A 16,286-nucleotide genomic window follows, 5' to 3' on the forward strand; every position below is an offset into this window, starting at 1 on the left:
TTTTCGGGCAGTTTTCACATCAGGTGCAGCATTTACCATGGCTGACAACAACAACACAGATGTGTTCAAGATGTTTGTTGTTGAGGACAGGTTGGATGGGGACAACTACCCTATGTGGGCTTATATGATGCAACATGTTCTTGTGTCAAAGGGTGTCTGGAACATTGTGCAGGGCATTGATGTACGTCCTGGTTCTAAGGATGTAGGCGATGTTGAGGATGTTGCAGGTCTTGCTGCAAGGATTGCAGCTGTTAGAGTTGTTTTGCCTACGGCAGAACAAGCTCATGCATTGATTGTGTTGTCTATGAAGCGCACCATTGTTCCTCACATCCGTTCAGCAAAATCTGCAAAACAGGCTTGGGATATTCTAGCAGGTCTTTATGCAAGCCACAATGAGGCTAAAATTGCTTTGCTACGTAAAGAGCTGGAGTCGAAGATTATGCATGAGGAAGATGATATGGACACTTTCCTTGCTAGTGTCAAGGATATAAATGAGCAGCTTATTTCTGCAGGTAAAGTCATTTCAGATAGTTCCCTTGTGCAGACTGTTCTTAATGCCTTACCAGATTCCTACCAGACTTTTGCTAGTACTTGGAGACTTAAGACCCAAGGAAACCCTGAAGTTGTCAAGTTTGATGCATTATACACATTGCTGTTGCAAGAGTCACTTTCCAGAAAAAACAGGACTAAGCAGCGTGCAGTTGAACAGGCTTTTATTGCTTCTCAAAGAAAGGGTGGTAACAGTAATGCAACCACTTCTTATGGTTCTGCTGCGAGTGGAAAAACTTCTGTTCCTAATGCTTCTGCTGGCAGCACTTCGTCTGGAAATTCTGGTGATAAGGGAAAAAAGAAGATGCGTTGCCATTAATGTAAAGCCAATAATCACTTAATCAAGTCGTGTCCTAAGTCGAAGGCCAAAGAGGCTAAGAAGAAAGAGGGTGGTTCCACTGCAAATGCTGGTTCCACTACAAATGCAGCCATTTTTGAGTCTTCTGTGAAAGGAGACTGTGTTGCTGATGTTGATGCAGAATGGGCGTTTAGCGCAGAGTGCACTTACAATCCTGCTGTCCATGATGCATGCTTGTCAGTTGCTGCAGATTCACATGTGTGGTATTTCGATAGTGGTGCTACAAAGCACATTACCTCACATCGTGAATTGTTTACCTCTCTCGAGTCTGTCCCTCATGGGAATTCAGTCACTTGTGCCAACAATGCCTCTTATCCAGTTCAGGGAGTTGGAAAGATTGCGCTCACTGCTGCTAATGGCAGTTCCTTTACACTTGTTAATGCACTTTATGTACCTGGGATCAAGAAGAATCTCTTGTCTGTATCCGCACTTGCTAGACATGGACTTGTAGTCAAATTTGTGGATGACAGATGTACAGTTCATGATCTCAGTTTTGGTGATGACATTGTTGCATCTGGCCTTTTGTGCCATGGGTTGTATAAGCTCACTTTGTATGACAAGTGTGGACAAAATTTTGCAAATGCTATTGTAGATTCAAGGGCTATTCCAAATGCAAAACATTGGCATGCACGTTTTGGTCATCTGAATTTTGCCAGTTTGCTGGGTTTGCAGAAATCTGATATGGTTGCTTCTTTGCCGCCTCATGAAGCACCTATCAAACATGTTTGTGAAGGCTGTATTTTGGGTAAGATGCAGTGTTCTAAATTTCCAAAGGATGGTTCAGTTCGAGACACATGCAGGTTGCATCTTGTACATAGTGATGTTTGTGGGCCCATGCAAACTCCGTCCTTAGGCAATTACCTGTACTTCGTGACTTTCATAGACGATTACTCCAGGCATGCATGGGTATTTCCGCTTAAAGCAAAGTCCAAAGTTTTTATGTGCTTCAAACAATTTCTGGCTATGGCTGAAAATGTCTCGAAATGTACTATGGGCACCCTCCGTTCTGATCGAGGGGGGGAGTATATGTCTCATGAATTTAATGCATTTCTGGCTAGTCGTGGGATAAAACACCAATGTACAGTGCCTTATACACCTCAGCCAAATGGTGTTGCTGAGAGGAAAAACAGGTCACTGACGGAAATGGCACAATGTATGGTCAAAAGTCAAGCTTTGCCGCATTCTTTTTTGCTTGAGGCCATTATGTGTGCCACTTATGTACTTAACAGGTGTCCTATGAAAGCTTTGCAGTCTATTACTCCATATGAAGCATGGCATGATAGAAAGCCTTCTATTGAGCACATGCGTGTTTTTGGCTGTTTGGAATATGCTTTGGTGCCACAAGTGCAGCGTAGAAAATTGGATGATAAGGCTGTCAAATGTATTTTTGTTGGTTATAGTGCTGAAAGCAAAGGTTACAGGTTGTATCATCCGCAAACAAAACGTATTCTGGTTTCACAGGATGTAGTGTTTGTGGAAGATTCTGTTCAGCCCTTGCTGTCATGTACCAGAGACAATAATGTAAGCTCACAGGACATTTATGACACTTTGTTGCCTCTTTTCAGTGGTGGAAATACGAATGTAAGTTCCAATGAGGGAAATGTACAGCCTATGGGGGTTTCTGAAAATATTCTAGATCAGCCTATTACTGATGCAGATGTACATGATGTACTTGATGAGGAAAGGGCTGAAAATGAGCAGGCTAGAGGTATGCCAAAATGGCTGGTGCACACTTTGCGTGACAGTAAATTGGATGCACCTTTATCTAGTCGTACTCGTTCAGGCTCTTGCCATGCATCTTATGCATCAGATTGTTATGCTTTGGCTGTGTCTAGTTTACATGATGTTGAGGAGCCTCTATCTTTTAATGAAGCACAGAATTCAGAAAAATATATGGCTGCCATGCAATCAGAATATGATGCACTTATAGAGAATGACACATGGACTTTATGTGATTTGCCTCTGGCAAAAAGGCCATTGGTACGAAGTGGGTTTACAAGTTGAAACGCAAGCCGGATGGTGAGATCGATCGCCATAAGGCTCAACTTGTTGCAAAGGGTTATGCACAGCAAAAAGACATAGATTATGAAGAGACTTTTGCTCCCACTTGTCGTATGACTACTGTGCGTTTTCAATGTGCATTGGCAGCTCATTTTGGTTGGGATGTACATCAATCAGACATTGTTACTACTTTCTTGAATGGTGACATATTTGTGGAAGTTTATGTAACGCAACCTCGCGGTTTTGTCATAAAAGGACAAGAGGACAAAGTGTGAAAATGTAACAAGGCTTTGTATGGGTTGAAGCAATCTCCTCGTGCTTGGTATGAGAAAGCTGACACTCATTTGGTCAAACAAGGCTTTCGTAACAGTCCAACAGAAAGCACATTGTATGTAAAGCGTGAGGGTGATGTATTTCTCATCGTGGTTCTTTATGTTGATGATTTGTTGATCATTGGACCAAATGAGAGACATATTGCTGAATTTAAGGCTGATTTGAATGCTACTTTGAAGATGAAAGATTTGGGGCTGTTGCATCATTATTTGGGTATACAGTTTAAGCAGTGTGATGGTTGTATTGCCTTGTGTCAGAAAAGTTACATAGAGACATTGCTATGTAAGTTTGGACTTGAGGATTGCAAACCTATTGCCACTACCATGGAAACAGGTTTGAAGTTGAGTCTACATGATGCTGGTGATCCTGCTGATGTCACTCTTTACCAAACTGCTGTTGGCTGCCTCATTTATGTATGCAACACGAGGCCGGATATTCAGTTTGCAGTCTCACAGGTCAGCAGATTTATGCATAGCCCAGGGTCTAAGCATTGGCAGGCTGTCAAGAGGATTTTCTGCTACCTGAGTGGCACTTTACATCTTGGATTGTTTTATCCCAAGGGGGGATCATTGCCGCCAGACTTACATGATTTTTCGGACTCAGATTGGGCTGGTTGTTTTGACACGCGAGTGTCCACAAGTGGTTTTTGTTTCATGCTTGGCAGTTCATGTATATCATGGTTGAGCAAGAAGCAACCTACTGTGGCCACTTCGAGTTATGAGGCTGAGTATAGGGCAGTCTTCACAGCTACGGTTGAGTGTGTGTGGCTCAGACGCGTTATGGTTGATTTGGGTGTTGGACAGGACACTGCCAACACTATCTACACTGACAGTCAGAGCGCATTGGAAGTTGTGAGGAACCCAGTTTTTCATGCTCGCACAAAGCACATTGAGGTGCATTACCACTATGTCAGGGAGAGGCTCTCAGCAGGAGAGATCAGCTTGGCTTATGTGCCAACACAGGACAACCTTGCAGATCTTTTCACAAAGGCATTGTCTCGTGAGAAGCTTGAAGCTTTCCGCAAAGCTTTGGGCTTACTCCCCTTTGTGGACTGATCTTGTCCTCAGGGCATGGCACTTCCCTTTACTCATGTGCCAGCTCTCGTTCACTACATCACTCTAGGGGGGGATTTGTTACCATATACATGTGGTAGTGATGTGTGTGAACACACTAGGACCGCCGGGGCATTTTTTCCCCCTTTAGGAGGTTTTTTCCCCCGTGCATTGTATATACGCCCATTACTCTAGGGCTATCTATCTTTCCATTGCACACTAAGTAACACACTCTCTATTGTGTGCCTTGAGCTTCCTTCGTCTTCTCCAAGCTGTGTGTGTTTCTCTGCAACCCTAATTCCAACACTAATTAACTATGGTATAATTATCACAAGTAGATAATAGTATTTTTTAACCTTGATAGTTATCTTTTATTGTTACAACTTAATTATCTAGTTTTTATCTTTAAATTTTAGCTAGAATTAGTCCAATTTGACTTATCTAAATAAATAACTATATTAATTTTCTAACCTTAAGATAATTATCACGCCTTTTAATAAATGTAAACTAATGCTGATAAATAGCACCTAATTATCTAACATGATTTACTAATTTTCCTTCTCTAATTTTTAGCAAGAATTAGTATAATTTGACATAGATAAATATCAATATTAATTTTCTAACCTTTCGATAATTATCATGGCTTATTTATCATGTAAACTAGCTTTGATAAATAGCACCTAGTTATCTAACATGATTTACTAATTTTCTCGTTTTATTTTCAGCTAGTATTAGTATAATTTGACTTAGACAAATATCTATATTAATTTTTTAAGATTAAAATAATTATCACTGATTTTTTATAATGTTATTTAACTCTTATAAATAGCATGTAGTTATCTAACATGATCTACTAATTTCCCCCTTTAATTTTTGTTTTTAAAAAAACAATATTAGCTAAAATAATTAGCTAAACTGATTCTTTGTTCATGGCCTAATTATCTTGGCTTTCTAGTAACGATTTCTAGCTATGATAATTACTATATAATTATCTAAATGATTTAGCTAATTTCCCCATTTAATTTATTCTTTAAAACAGACAATTTTAGCCTAATTAAGTAGCTAAAATAACTTTTTGTGCATGGCCTAATTATCTAGCTTTGTAATAGTGATTTCTAGCTTTGATAAATACTTTATAATTTTCTAAGTGATTTATATAATTTCCCCCTTTAATTTATGCTCAAAAATAGAAAATTTTAGCCTATTTAATTAGCTAAACTAATTTTTCTGTATGGACTACTGATTGCAGCTTCCTAATAGTGATCCCTAGCTGTGATAATTGCTGTATAATTATCTAAGTGATTTAGCTAATTTCCCTCTTCAATTTATGCTTAAAAATAGACAATTTTAGCCTAATCAATTAGCTAAGCTAATTTTCTAAACATGTACTAATTATCTTGGCTTTCTAGCAATGATTTCTAGCTTTGATAATTAGTGTATATCTAAGCTATTTAGCTAATTTCCCCTTTAATTTATGGTGAAAATAGATCATTTTGGCCTAATTAATTACATAAAATAATTTTTTGTGCATGTACTAATTATCTTGGCTCCCTAACAAAGTTTCCTAGCTCTGATTATTACGGTGTCATTATCTAAGTGTGTTAACTAATTTCCCCTTCATTTTATGATTAAAATAGTTAATTTTTGCCTAATTAACTAGGTAAATTACTCCAAAACTTAAGATCTAATTTCGTTGGATTCTACATGATATAACCAAGCTTTGAAAATTATAATATAATTATTTAGGCTTAAAAACTATTTTTCTTCATAAATCAACCTAAAATTAATCATTTTCAGCTTAATATGCAGTAATTAACTAATTGGATTACTAATCAAGATTCAAAAATTAGTGATCAATAGTCTAATGATAACTTATAGAGTAATTAATAATAGGGAATTCTTAATCTCTTAAATTAATAGTTTAATTATTAAGAGAAATTAATAAAAACTTAAGCTATTTTCAATATTAACCAAAATTAGACTAATTAGCTCGATTAATTACAAAGAGTTTTCGCTCTCTAAGTAATTTTTGAGAGGTGTTCTCTTATTCACAAGAGAAATCTGCTAGGACTCCGAGTCTGTGATCAATTGTGGAGAGGTGGGGCTCTTTATAGCTTTCTAGGGCTCATAGACTGTTTCTCACAGTTCATTGCACTTCAAGGCAGCCCCCAGCTTCCCCCTAGTGCCACCTACTGCTAAATCAAGCCTGGGCAGGTTCATAACTACTCCACATAGCCCCCATATGCACCAAATCGACCCTACTATTTTTTAGACCCTTTTCATGATTAATTTTGAAAATATATGTAAATATCTAGGGATTTTATGATACAAGTCTTTTACAACAATGATTACTAAAACCTTACAATCTATTTAATTAATTTAATCAATAGTGTAAACATCTAGGTTGTTTTTATCAGAATTCGGTTCTGAAAATTTCTAACCATAGTTAATCATGGCTACGATTCCAAAAATACCAATATTTGCTATGGTCGGACAATTCTACACTGCTTTCTTAATAAACATATCAATTTGATTAAGCTTTATACAATTTCTAAGGTTTCAAGAACTGGAAACCTTTCTCTCTCTCTCTCTCTCTCTCTCTCTCTCTCTCTCTCTCTCTCTCTCTCTCTCTCTCTCTCTCTCTCTCTCTCAATGTGTGTGTGCGTGCATGTGTCCTTGCCCTTTCTAGAAAAACTATGCACCTCCTGCACCACTGTATCACACTCGACTACCAATTTCACAAGCATAGCCATCAACACATCACCACACACCACCTTCACCTGCATGTCCTTGTCTATAGGCTTGGATGCTTCCACTTGTTCTACATCCAACATAACCGCTTGCACAGCTCCCTACTCCTTACACATATCTACCACCTCTTTATCAACATGAAAAATCTCAAACTCCTCATAGCTTGAATGGGAAGAATTTGTATCCCAGATATAAGTATCTGCATCCAGAGAGCTTCTATAGCTTGTCTGATCCTCCTCTTCTATCTCAAGATCCAAAATTTCATCTACCTCTATTACTTCAATGTAGCTTGAAAACTTACCTTTTGATCTTGACCACAGACCATAGGAACCTAACTACCCATACCCAAGCTTGACCATACATCCTTTGTGCGATTTGGAGTGAGTGGCACCTCCTCCACAACTAGAACCTCTCTAACTATCATCTTGGGCATAGGTACAACTCTATCTCTCTACCAAAGAAGCCTTGGCTCTATTTGCACATGTAGACTCTCTTGAATTAGCTTCATCTTTCCTTCCACCACATCTACTAGAATTTTCACCATTGGATTTGAAAAACCTGACTTCATTTGATGCTTCTTCAAAATATTCTTAGTCTAGACTTTTGAAAAAGTCGTCTCTTCTTCATAAATCACATGTCTATCCACTTCTACCTCATCACACATGTGATCCCAATAATTGAGGCCCAACAACAAACCCAAGTAATCAATGATTCACACTTATGTAATCCCCAACTTAACTACTAGTTATTGCCAAGTAATATTTAAGAGATCCAGGGTGAACTACTTGTGAACCCCATGTGATCCCAAGAAATTAGACCTAAGAGCAAACCCAAGTGATCGATGATTCAAATTTATGTGATCCCCATGTGATCTAATAGTGATTTGCAAGTAATATTCAAGAGGTCAAAAAGTGGTCTTCCTGTAAACCTTGAGTGATCCCAAGAATTGAGGCCCAAGAGCAAACCGAAGTACTAAGTGATTGACATTCATGTGATCCCCATTTGATCTAGTAGCGATTTTCAAGTAATATGAAAGATGTCCAAAAGTGATCTTTTTGTGAACCCCATGTGATCCCAAGAATTGAGGCCCAACTAGTGATCAATGATTCACAGTAATCCCCAAGTGAACTACTAGTTATTGTAATATGTAAGAGATCCCAAAGGGAACTCTTTATGATCCCTAGCAATGAGGGCCAAGACCAAACCCAAGTGATCAATGATTCACATTAATGTGATCCACAAGTGAACTATTGGTGATAGCCAAGATATTCAAAAGTGATCTAGAAGGTATATGCAAGTGAGCTAATTGTGAACTCATAGTGAACTCGTAGTTATTTCTAGGAATAAAAGTCAAGAGGACACCCAACTGAGCAAGAATTGACAGTAATGTGGCCCCAAGTAATCAAATGTGTGAACTGCTAGTGATTTAAATGCAATTCCAAGTGAACTAAAAAAGGAACAAAAGTGAAATTAAAGAGATCACAAGGGGAAAGCATGTATAGGTGGCCTAGAAAGTAATGTCAAAGATGTTAGGAATGGGATTGTGCTAGCTAGGGTGGATGAAAGAGAAATATAATATCAATGTGTGAGTGTGTGTAAACAAGGTTATCACTCAAGTGAATTAGGTTCCAAGATAGGATTAGCTTGGACTCATAAACACAATCTTGAGTACTGACTTAGCTTAGTCCAAACCTTAATGGGAGGATTGTAAAGTGTGAGCTTTGTCCTAAATGGAAAGCTCTCGACTTGTCCTTTCTCCACACACAACTAATTGCAGAGATTTAGGCAAGGAGACTCGAATTATTGTTGATACAAAAAAGGGCGAAAACAAAAGGAAATGATCCAAAAATTGTACTGAATGCAGGATAATAAGAGCCAAAAGACGATCACTAATCAATTATTAATCCCTTTACTAGCCAAGAGATTAGTGGCTCAAAGGGAAGAACCCAAGAACATGCTCACATTAACTAGAGAAGCACTAATCTTAATTAGTCATGCTAAACTAAGGATCTAATGATATTGGGAGATACTAATCCAGACTAAATGCATAGTAAATAGCCTAGCTAGTACACCATGGCTCTGATACCAATTGTTAGGAATGGGATTGTGCTAGCTAGGGTGGATGAAAGAGAAACATAATATCAATGTGTGAGTGTGTGTGTAAACAAGGTTATCACTCAAGTGAATTAGGTCCAAGATAGGATTAGCTTGGACTCATAAACACAATATTGAGTATTGACTTAGCTTAGCACAAGTTCACCATAGACAAGCATGTAGTGCAAAATGAAGTTGTGTTGTCCATTCATGAAAGTGAGCTTTAAATAGCTCTACAGCCTTGCTCCACAGTATGTGGGATAAATCCACTCTCCTCTCCTTGACTCACACCTTAGGACAAAGCTCACACTTTACAAAGGACATTGCTTTTTTGCGCTTAAAAGTGGGTGTTTAAAAGTGCTTCAAATCTCGAAAAGAATATCACTCTCCTAAGGTACGTCAATTAGGTCTCCTAACGTACCACAATCAATGAGACTAAATGTAATTTACTGCTGAACGCTAGATTATTGTCCGCCTCTTCTTTCCCGCTACAACCTATCTGAGCTTTCTCTCTGCTTTGAGTTTTCTTTGTCTTTGAGATCTCTCTGGGATCTCTATCTAGCTCCTCTATGTCTCTCTCTCACAGAGCTCTTGCTGAACTTTCTGTATCGCTCAGCCCCCTCTCTCTTTCTCTCTCTAAGAATGGCTCCTCTTGTGTCTGAGCTCGCGCCATCTCTCTCTCTCTCAACACTCTTTCTCTCTCTGTCATGAACTCTATCTCTATAGGTTCCTCTTCTACTTGATGATTCTTGAGGTATGTAAACACTTATTTTGCTTTGTTAGTATCTTGCTAGCTAGTGCAAGAAGTGCCATGTATTAATTAAAAGTATAGCGTGTAGTTATGATTTGTATTGTATTTCTTGTAGAGGAATCCTTTGAAAGTACTGCAACAATGGAGCACAGTGAAGAACTGTCTATCAGCTCATCGTCATTGAGTAGAGAAGCTCAACTTCAGCGCAGAAAATTAATGAGGGAATATTGGGCTGCTCAGAAACGAAAGCAACGTAAGGCAACGGTCAACTTTGTGATGGAAAGCAATACGGGGGGGATGGATAAAAGAAAGAAACAAAGGATATGTGAATCTATGGTACAACACTTTGATACATTAACCGTGGGAATGGATGCAAGTGGTAGGAAGGAAATCTTTGATGAACTTCTTCAACATCCTTGCTTCCTTACTATGCAAAGTAAATCCAAAGATTTGGAAGCAATTATGCTAAGAAACATCCGCAACACTTTGAATCATGTGAAGGTCCCAAGATCTTCAGATGCGTTTTTTGTGAAGAAATCAACAATGTTGATGTTGGTGAATGGTGGAAGCAAGGAGCAAAACACTGACATGAGCATACAGCAAGCTGCAAAGCTTATGGGGATCCACAAAAGAAACTTATATTCAGCCAAACATCACTTAATAGTGTCAAGTGAATCCGATGGTTCGTTCCCTGCATCTGCGTTTCATAGAGATGATGCATGGAGAACTCACATACTGAAACTGTTAAAGACATAGTCTTTCAATTTTGGACGGATGAGACGAGGGTGCCCCCCAACAAGAAAGATGTTTGCAGTAAGAGACTAGCTAGATGTTCATATGTAAAGCATCCAATCCACCTTCTTGAGGAGCCTCAGGTAATTGATATATTTTTTTAGCACTTTCTATTGGTGCTACAACTCATATTCCTGCTACAACATTATGTTTCTATACCACTTTTTATTGGTGCTACAACTCATTACTGCCACAACATTATGTTTCTATACTTCTTTTTATTAGTGCTACAGCTTGTTTTGGTGTTTTGCACCACTTTCTAGTGGTGTTGCAACATTTAATAGTGGTGAAACATTACTATACTGCTCTCTAATTGTATCTGAACCACTTCTAAAATTTGATCAATAGTTCTAAATGTTTTTAAAGCACTTTTACTTGTGTTTCCACACCACTTCTTAGTGTGTTTGGACCAGTTTTTAATGTTTTGCAGTAGGTTTTAATGTTTAAGAAACATTTTTTACTAGAAATGCACCAACGCTGCACCGTAAACCCTACAAAGTGGTGTTCACCCAACTAAAAGTCTTGTTTACCCAATGCTAACAGACGTGTTTTACAAACTCGTGGGGGTGTTACAGGTGCAAACGTTTTTGGCGGTGTAGCTCACTTTTTCCAAGTGATGTAGCAACTTTTAGTCATGGTGCAACAGTTATAGTAGTGCCATAGACTTTTTACTGTTGCTGCACGAATGGTGCCCACCACCTTATGATGTTAACCAAAACCATATTAGTGGAGTTTGAACACATTTTGTTAGTAAACACTTACAAGTGTTGTCACACCACAATGAAGTGGTGCACACAAAACTTACACGTATAAAAACCACTTTCACGTGGTGTCTGACCGCATTCAAGTGGTGAGAAGCCACTTTCATGTGCTAAGTCACTACGTCAGTCCATCACTCCATGCAAGTGGTGAGGCACCACTCCCAAGTGGTGTGACACCACTTTCAAGTAGTAACTAAAATCTTGTCATTGCAATCAAGTGGAAAGTTCCCACTTTCAAGTGGCCAGACACCGTATTCAAGTGACTAGAAAAGGCGTTAAAGTGGTGACTGCCCACTTTGAACTAGTTTCTCACCATTCTCAAGTGGTCATCAAGTGGTGAGACACCACTTTCATGTGCAAAGTCACTACGTTAGTCATCACTCCATGCAAGTGGTGAGACACCACTTTCAAGTGGCCAAACACCGCATTCCAATAACCAAAATCCACGTTCAAGTGGTGACTGCCCACTTTGAACTAGTTTCTCACCATTCTCAAGTGGTCATCAAGTGGTGAGATACCACTTTCACGTGGTAGCTTAAACATTGTCACTGCAATTAAGTGGCAAGCTCCCTCCCTCTTTCAAGTGGCCAGACACCGCATTCAAGTGACGAGAATCAGCACTCAAGTGGTGACTCCCCACTTTGAAGTAGCTGCTCACTAATTTCAAGTGGTCATTAAGTGGTGAGACACCACTTTCATGTGCTAAGTCACTACGTCAGTCATCACTCCATGCAAGTGATGAGGCACCACTCCCAAGTGGCGAGACACCACTTTCAAGTGGTAGCTAAAACCTTGTCATTGCAATCAAGTGGCAAGTTCCCGCTTTCAAGTGGCCAGAAACCGCATTCAAGTGACCAGAATCCGCGTTCAAGTGGTGACTGCCCACATTGAGCTAGTTGCTCACCACTCTCAAGTGGTCATCAAGCACTTTTTAGAAGATCTCCTCCACTTCCAAGTTGTGTTGGACCACTATCTAGTTCTGATGCTGGTCTATCACCTAGTATTTTGTCCTCCCAGCTACTTTTTAAGTGCTAGATTTAATTGGTGACTGGCCACTTTGAACTAGTCGCTCACCACTCTAAAGTGGTCATCAAACACTTTTCACAAGAGCTCCTCCACTTTCAAGTTGTGTTGGACTACTATCTAGTGCTAATGCTAGTCTGTCGCCTAGTATTTTGTCCCTCCCAACTACTTTTTAAGTGCTAGTTCTGAACTTCCCCAGAACTTTCATGTCCTTACTCACCACTTTTTAATCGTTGCCCACCATATTCAAGCGGTGCACACCATTTTTTATTGGCGGTTCATCACCGTCAAGTGGTTTGAATTCACTTTTAAGTCGTGCCAAACCACTTTTTAGTTACGCTGAATGCAGTTTCTCACCACTATTAAGTTGTCCTCACACAACCTCTTAATATTCTACCTTTTTGTATGGTTACTAGTTTCTACACTAATTTGTATTTGTGGTGCATTATTTTCACAGCTAAAACAATACTACTGAATGTATCATTACTAGTTTTTAGTGGTGCACACCACTTTTTAGTGATATAGAATCACTTTTTAATGTTTTGAAACAATTTAACCAGTTTTGTATGCTAAGTTTATTTTTAACATTTGTATACATGTATATTGCAGGTGGAGCTTTATTTAAGATTCAAGACAAAGTATGCAGATATTCAAATTTCGCAACATTGCTTCGAGTCTATGAAACCGTTCTTTGTCCGAAAATTGAGGGATCGCTACACCTGCTGTTGTATTGTGCATGTACAAATGATTTTCCTTAAAGAGGGAGTAAATCACATGCAGAATCGAAGTTTTGATCTTCATGGTTCTTGCTGCATCTGCAGCTGCCCTATATGCCTTCATCATGATGAAGTTGTCAACCATGGATGTCTTGCATACAAAAATGCAAGTAAGAGTACCACTTCACTGTTGGAGTCTATACTCTGCCCTATACTTGCAGAACATAGTTTCCATAGCTACCAATGCTTAATGAAAACATGCAATGCATGCGGTGTAGTTAATATTTAGATCTGTCCAAGAGAAGTCAAAGTTGAGCAGAGTAAGCAAGTATCTGTGAAGTTTTTTGAAAATATAGTGGGTTCTACTGGATTAAAAAATGAAGCTAGAAAGAGCACTGTGAAAGACATTGTCCACAAGAAAATGCTGCCTAGAGAACTTTTGCGAGTGTACCAAGACCACTTGAAGAAGTATGTCACTTACAATTTTATATTTAGGTGGCAAGCACAACAATTCAAGGACTGCATTTCTTTGTTTCCAGATGATGTGGTTGTCTCTGTCGTTGACTTTGCAGAGAACTACTCCTTCAAGGAGCAAAATGAGATCCAGTCAATGCATTGGTACACTAAGCAGGTCACTTTCTTTGTCCTAATTACTTATTTCTACATCTCATCAGGTGCAATAAAGAAGACCATGCACTTTTTTGTCTCAAATGATAAACAACATGACACCTTATTTGTGAAGCATGCTTTTCTCTTACATGCTCAATGGTTGAGAGATCAAGGGCTAAGCTTTAAAAAACATTGGGTTTGGTCAAATGGCGCAGCTTCAGAATTTAAAGCAAAGCGACCGTTTTACTTTGTTGCTAGATATTGGAGCCTTACTGTCATGGAAATGGATTGGAATTTTTTTTGCTCAGGACATGGAAAGGGGGAACATGATGGGGCTGGGGCTGTCATTAAAAGGGATCTAACTCATGAGCAATTGAAGAAAAAAAGCGTGCGGTTGACTTGTGCAGTTGAAGCTGTCTCTTTTTTGAGAATGCATCTCAGTATTGGAGCAACTGCTATGTATGACAAGCAAAAGAGGGAGGTCAGTAGGGTGTTCTGGGAGGTCAAGCTAGGCGATGTTCAACGATCCCATCAATGGAACTGCAAACCATTAAAGGGCTCAAGAGCAATGCATTGTGTGAATGGGTATTCTGAGAACAACACTTGTACATTGCGATCAAAATGGTTGTCATGCTTTTGTTTTCCTTGCAGGCTTGGCCATTGGAGAAGGTATATGAACATATCACATGTGGAGACGTGGCAATATCACACTTTGGAGCCACTTGCTACTGATTCCCAGTCATACGGAGACTCAGACGATGAGGAGCTCCATGGTTCCACTTATGCAGGTCATTATGAATCCTTAAGCGATGCTCTCACACCTGGAGACAATTTTGTTGTCACTTCTGAAGAGAATAATGAGGAGGCTATTGACTTCTACATCTTGAAGTGTGTAGTAGCTAAAGGGCCTAACAACGAACGAGAAAATTGATGCATGGGGCAACAAGATAGAGAAGCATGCTTATATGGTCACGGGCCATTGTTATAAATCCCTACAAGAAAACTTGTATGAGCTGTGGGATAACAAGCCAGTAGTTTTCATATATTCCCACTTGATAAGGGCAATAAAGTTCCCTATGGAGCTTGTAGTGCTCGATGGCATAGGAGAAGTGTTCGAACTTTCCAATGAAAACCATGAGGCAATATACAATAGCATGCCCTTTGAATTGTAAATCAAATCTGATTTTATATCATCTAGTGAAATATTGAACAATATGGAATTGGTGTAAACGTACGATGGAATTGACATGTTGGTTTTTGAGAATGCTTCACCACTCCCCCCTCCCCCTCCAAACATCACCACTAAAAAGTGTTGCAATTCCAAAAAAACTCAATAAAAATTTACCACTTTTTAGTGGTGCTAAAGTGGTTTAGCACCACTAAAAAGTGGTTAAGAATGCTTCACCACTCCCCCCGAACATCACCATTAAATGGTGTTGCAGTTCCAGAAAAATTGTTGCAATAACACAATAAAAATTTTACCATGTTTTAGGGGTTTAGCACCACTAAAAAGTGGTTCTGAGACATTCAGAATTGTAGAGACATGTATAGTGCAAAGACATGTAAAGTGCCAGAACTATAAAATTATATTACAACAATTATCCAGAAATGTCTACATATCCACCGAGAATGTACAATATATAACGTTTCTTAAATTACAGATATACAATCTCATTCATCTCCATTTATAACAAAGTGCTCAAAGACTAGACTCGAAAGTTCATCTTTGGGATTGCTGATGGGGTTTGCCTTTGTATACTCCAAGGAATTGGGGGTTAGTGCCCATCTGCACAACCATGGAAACAGTGTGCACGTGAGGTAATCAGGGTCTTGGTTTTCATCAAGAGGATCAAACGTGGGTGGACATATACAATTGTCCCAGACATTGCGCATATTTCTATATCTGGAGTCATCTATAGCAATGTCCGAGAGGAGTCATATTCTGGAAACTTGTTCCAAACATGGTAAAGGGGCTTGAAAGACACAGGTTCACCTGCAAGGTCTCTTGGAGCTCCAGCAATCTCTTCAAAATACGACCACTTCTCACATTGCCAGTTTGAGAAGAGATCCCTAAAGTAATAAGTCCCATGTTCCCATATGTATGGCCAACATGTAGTGAGGATTAGCTCAATGTTAGCAGCAGTACAAGTGCTCCAAATCATTGCATCTTCTATTTGCCTCAAATCCCAAACAAATTGCTCAACATCTCTACGGTAGTAGATCCACAACTTCTCGTCCACTCTTTTTAGTTTAACTCTGTTGGAAGCTGGACGTGGAGGGTGTTTAAGTTGTCCAGTCTTTGGATCACGTTTTCTTACATCTCGTTTCATGAATACTCCATCGAGATCAAGGATGATGAGCTTTTTGATCTTGCAGAAATTTGAAACAAGATATCCCCATCCAGGGCAGTTTGGTAAAATATCCTCAATTTCGGCGCAAACTGTTGGTTCCGGATCCTGGTCTTCCTCTACTTTATCTGGTGTTACACTGCATCCT

General features: G+C 39.2%; 1 pseudogene; it reads left to right on the forward strand.

The window, feature by feature from the left end:
• The first annotated feature begins 10,318 nt into the window (after positions 1-10,318).
• Positions 10,319-14,721, forward strand: LOC147434915 (uncharacterized; annotated as a pseudogene).
• Positions 14,722-16,286: the final 1,565 nt, after the last annotated feature.

Source organism: Adiantum capillus-veneris, chromosome 19 (assembly GCF_014529385.1).
Source record: "Adiantum capillus-veneris isolate H3 chromosome 19, ASM1452938v2, whole genome shotgun sequence".
NCBI lineage: Eukaryota > Viridiplantae > Streptophyta > Polypodiopsida > Polypodiales > Pteridaceae > Adiantum > Adiantum capillus-veneris.